We start from the raw sequence: 6,000 nt of genomic DNA on the forward strand, positions 1-6,000 counted from the left end.
TTTAATTACTAAAACAGTCATAAAAGTGATAAGAGGAATAATATTTTCTCTCTCTCTTAAAAAAAACATAAAAAGCATGAAGTTGTGTTTAAACGCACGACTTCACGAATACCAGTCCGAAACGATACCACTGCGCTACAACGTTACGACGGAAAAAGCTTGAATTATAATTATAGACATCAGGCAACGTGATCCAACAACATCTAACATCGTCTGTCTCCGAATTGTAGCGGAAATTCCCGAAGGGAACTTAGTTTCTGGAGAGCGGCCACTTTTTTTTTTTTTTTTTTGACAGCTGTACCTCTATTCTGAGGCAGTACATCTCACTTGACAATATGTGTCAGAGAAAGAACAATTGTTTATATACGTCTGAAGTCTGATTAGTGTAATATATATCTAGTCAGTGATGTATGTAATGGAGGGGGAAAGGAAGTGGCCACCCTACCATATTATAGTTTGGCCTAGTTTCCTTATGAGCGACGCTTTGTTGAATAAAAAAAACACATACACACGCACGCACACACACACGGAGGGGGAAAGGATCTGGCCACTCTACCCTATTATCTCCTGGCCTAGTTACCTCATTGCATTGTATCACTTGTGAGGTTCAGATCTGTCTTCGGATGATTAACTAAACAACATATTATATCGTATTATATTGTAATCAACTCGTCCTGTTCTGAGTGATGTATTCGATAATGTTAAATATTTTAAATTCTTGTCTAATAAGAACAAGAACAGTAATAGTAACAATAACAACAAGAGTAACAAAAATATCAACAACAATAACAGTAGCAGCCGTAATAATAATAATAATAATAATAATAATAATAATAATAATAATAATAATAATAATAATAATGCTTTAGAACAAAGTGCATTATGAGGACAAGTACTACTTACTTACTGGCTTTTAAGGAACCCGGAGGTTCATTGCCGCGCTCACATAAGCCCGCCATTGGTCCCTATCCTGAGCAAGATTAATCCAGTCTCTATCATTATATCCCACCTCCCTCAAATACATTTTAATATTATCTTCCCATCTACGTCTCGGTCTCCACAAAGGTCTTTTTCCCTCCGGCCTTCCAACTAACACTCTATAAGCATGTCTGGATTCGCCCATACGTGCTACATGTCCTGTCCATCTCAAACGTCTGGATTTAATGTTCCTAATTATGTCAGGTGAAGCATACAATGCATGCAGTTCTGCGTTGTGTAACTTTCTCCTGTAACTTCATCCCTCTTAGCCACAAATATTTTCCTAAGAACCTTATTCTCAAACACCCTTAATCTCTGTTCCTCTCTCAAAGTGACGGCCCAAGTTTCACAACCATGCAGTACAGCCGGTAATATAACTGTTTTATAAATTCTAACTTTCAGATTTTTTGACAGCAGACTAGATGACAAAAGCTTCTCAACCGAATAATAACAGACATTTCCCATATTTATTCTGCGTTTAATTTCCTCCTGAGTGTCATTTATATTTGTTACTGTTGCTCCAAGATATTTGAATTATTCCACCTCTTCGAAAGATAAATATCCAATTTTTTTATTTCCAAACGCGCATGAAATGGACATTGTTGATAATACTCTTCATAGAACATCTTGTTATACATCATCTTTTACAATATCCACCTCGCGTCAATGGAATTCCTTGTCACAAAGTATTAGGGGCTGCAAGACAATAAACACCTTTAAGAACAGCTTTTCAGCATTTCACTCCAATCTTACTGATTTAAACTATCACTGACTACATTGTTACTTTTTTCTTTAGACATCATCCTGATTGTGCTGTATTTTAATTGTCTCGTAATAATCTCTTTCTATTATCTAATATTATTTGAAATATATTAACATTCTATGTATTTTAGTTTAATTCTGCTACACAGTTTATTTCAGTGTTTAATTAATAGTTCATAGTATTTTGTTGTTTAATTTGTAAATAACTTTTGTATACATGTAACTCTCATCTAAATCAAATTGTTGGATTCTTTGTAAGTTCATGCATATGTATATACACTTTTTGCTGGTTGAGTGGAAGAGAAGGCCTTACGGCCTTAACTCTGCCAGCTAAAATAAATCTATATTATTATTATTATTATTATTATTATTATTATTATTATTATTATTATTAATATTATTATTATTATTATTATTATTATTATTATTATAATACTGATGAACGAGTTTACATTATAAATATATTCTTCTTATGTTCATCTGTCACTGGCTACGAGGTAAAGTTAGGCACATTAATAATTAAAAATGTAAACGAGTATAAATATAAAACTAATTATTATATAGGTCTAATAAATTAACCAGACTATATTATTACTATGTACAGTAAAATGCTCAAATATTTTATTATTTAACGAAATATTGTTTATATATTATTATTATTATTATTATTATTATCATTATTATTATAATTATTATTATTATTATTATTATTATTATTATTAAATGTATAACAAATTTACCAGACAGGCTTGCAATGCCGTCTGACCGGTTAACCTGACCCGCTTGGGTAGCAACCTGGTAGTTCTGCACGGTCTGATTGGTATACGAGCCTACATGAAATATTTAACAGAGGGTCTACAGTTGCTTTACCGCTCTCTTCAGTGATGGGGAGATACAAATTATGGGATGGCGATGATACTAGGGTACAGCACAAAATAGCCTTTAAATTAACTTATTGCCCACTTCACATACATCTGTTTTGTGTTCTCATGTTACGTATGTGAGAGAATATGTGCAATATATTCCAATATTTATTTTTTTTTACGATTTAAAAAGTGAATATTTGTCGTATTTTGCCTATAATGGTTTTGTACTGATTTAAACTAGAGGTATTTTCCAATAACTGCTCAATTTATTATCGGACATTCTTACAATAAATTTGTTAGGCCTTGGGGCTTTAACAATAAACGACAGAGATTTGAAATGTATGAAATTTCATAAATATGGTATAAAACTGAAAATTATAGGAATATCTCGTGGGAAACATAGGTCAATTTTAAATATCAGCTACTATATTGTAACTTCAAATGATAAAACAACATTACTGATTACGCTTTCATAGTGAAAATTATTATTACCACATCAAACTGAGTACATGGTCTTTCCCGGAGTAAAAGCCGGTAGAGGAGTAGTGCCTACCACACTACCTCATTATAGTACCGAGGTCATAAAAGCATGGAGCTCTACCTCCATGTCCTCCATGCGTTTTTATGGCTTGTAAATAGAATTTTTTTACCTAATAATTGTAAAGTCATTCCTATTATTGGCCATGAAAGCCCCAGAGTAACGGGAGATTAAGGTTTCCTTCTGTACAGACAATCGGCATTAATAACAAAAAGGATATCAGTTATACTGGTAGGTATCCGCTGCCTCTGTCCCCAAGGAAATACTGACGACACTCTTTAGACAATTAGAGGCTGAGTCCCAGGCCAATAGTGCGGCCGGAAGGATTGGTTCAATGAAGAAAAACGCACAAAACGGCATTATGTCACAAACGGTTAATTTGAGGACCCATATTTACTGGCCCTTTTTTGCTCTTCTTTGTTTTTACTTCTCATGCCTAAATTTTTTACCATCACTTCTGAAACACCCTATATTATACAGAATGTTTCAGGACCTCTGCAACAAACTCTGGGGATCGATAGATCTCGCAATGAGGATCATTTTTCGTAGAACAACCCATGTTCTCCGATGCGTCGTGTAGGAGCTACGCGACATCGAAAAAAAAAAAAGACAGGTTTTAGTGACACTTACAGTTAATTATGAAATGAATTATTCATTTATTTCTTCAAGTACCCTTGCGGGCAGGTTACAAGTGTCCTATCATTTTGCTGCCCCGTTTGAATGCAGCGCTCTTCGGAACACGCTTTCGCTGCTCATGGAGGATGTGAAAGGACATGTGATTCGACATAACGTCCCAACGCACTTTAACCTGATTGCAAGAGCACATCTGAACAACATCTACGGGGAGCAATGGATAGGGAGAGCCGGACATGTTGGATGGCCAGCGTGATCACCCGACTTCACGCTCTTAATTTTTTTTATTTTGGGACATATCACCACTCGAATTGACACCAGAGAGGAACCGACTATGCGAGTATTTGCTGCTTTTGATGAAATTCTATACAGGCCGATAATCACTGCTACGACGGTGTAATGAATGTAATCAGGTTCAGGGTAGACACTTTAAACACCTGTAACTTGTCAGCAAACATAGGCCTACTTGAAAAATAATTCATTTCATAATTGTTTATGTCACTAAAACCTGTATTTTCTTCTGTGTCGCTTGGCTCCTAAACGAGGCAGCGGAGAACATGGGCTGTTTTACGAAAAATGATCCCCAGAGTTTGTTGCAGAGGTCCTGAATTATCCTGTATACAGTGACCCATTTCTCTTGTTCACCTCAAATAACTGTTATGTTTGGACTGGAATTGAAAATAAGTTATTTTACATCAAGGGGTTAACATAAGTATGGGGATTTAGTTCATTGGATATAGTTAAATTATGTGGTGCTATTTGAAAAGGTGATGACATTACTTGTATCCTGTACAAGAATGCAGTTGCATATCTATTATCGCTTTAATATTGATAATTATATATCTAGAATTAGACTTAATAGTAAAATAACTTTTTGATATAGAATACGTTTTTCCTCACACTGAGTACGGGCACCCGTTCGGGGATCTGTGGTAAAACTAAAATATGGTAGCATTATGAGCCACATCCGAATGCTAATGTTGTTTGCTAGTGATTTGGCACTTAGCTACGATGCTATCACTGATATGAAGGGAAAATATATTGCATCTCCTTCATTAACAACTTCTCTTATCATAGAACCATACTCTCCATTCGTAAACCGAAACAAAAATAAAACATTCAAAACTACATGATTGTAGTTTCATTCCCGAAATTTGATGACGTATTTATACGTGTTGGTGTATCCCTGATATTTTCTATACTTACGGCTATATACCGTTACTAACCATATATGAAGGGTTCAGAGCCATAGCGGGCCAAGCGCCATTTATTAAAAACGGAGAAAGCATGGGTTAAAGTTAAGTGAATACCATAGTTTAATGAAGATTGACATATAATTTAGTTTTAATGTGCATACTTTATATTACTTGCTATATGTTTCATTGAATTTTGGTATTCACTTCACTTCATTTTAACCCTTGTTTTATACGTTTTTAATGTATGCCTCTTGGCCCACTATGGCTCTGAACCCGTCATATACTGTATAACAATTTCCCGAAACATAATTTAAAATCTGATTTATGATTATTTGACCATTTTCGTTATGCAGCTGATGTGCTGTCCCTCTTTACACTGGACAGTCTAGAATTCTAGACTACTGCTTCCATATTGAAAAGAAAAAATACTTCAGAAGCAATATATTATTATTTTAAACAAATACAATGACAGCGATTTACTTGACAATTGGCAGCAATAAACCGAGAACGCGCTGGATTCGAACCTAACGTGGTTTAAATGGACAGCAGTAGCTGCCGGATACTAATTATAACCGGACTATACGATCGCCGCGCGAGATAGGCCGCCCGCTCTACAGAGAGTCGTAAATCACCGAGCGGGCTTTATTGTCGGGGCCAAGTGCCCGCCAAATATCCAAGATAGGTATTTCATCGCTTCATGGAGCGATTGTGGTAATTTATATGGCCAATATTGCTGTGAAACTATGTTCCGCAACACCGGCCTTCCCACCAATCTGCTAATGACAGTCCTCTTAAATCACACGCGTCTTGCGAGCCAACTGCATTTATGAATTCAAACGTTTACAGCTAATCGCCTCTTACGCACGTGCACGTCGGGTATAGATTGTAATATTATTAGAGAGTGATTCTTTTAGGTACAAACTATTTCTCTCTTGTTCGTATCTGCTTAAGGTATTATACAGTTAGGTTAAAGCTGGGAGAGATGTAGAGGTACGAGAGACAATGAAGGTTCTAAATTCTAAGATCA

This window comes from Periplaneta americana, chromosome 4, assembly GCF_040183065.1.
Source record: "Periplaneta americana isolate PAMFEO1 chromosome 4, P.americana_PAMFEO1_priV1, whole genome shotgun sequence".
In the NCBI taxonomy this organism is placed as follows: Eukaryota; Metazoa; Arthropoda; class Insecta; order Blattodea; family Blattidae; genus Periplaneta; species Periplaneta americana.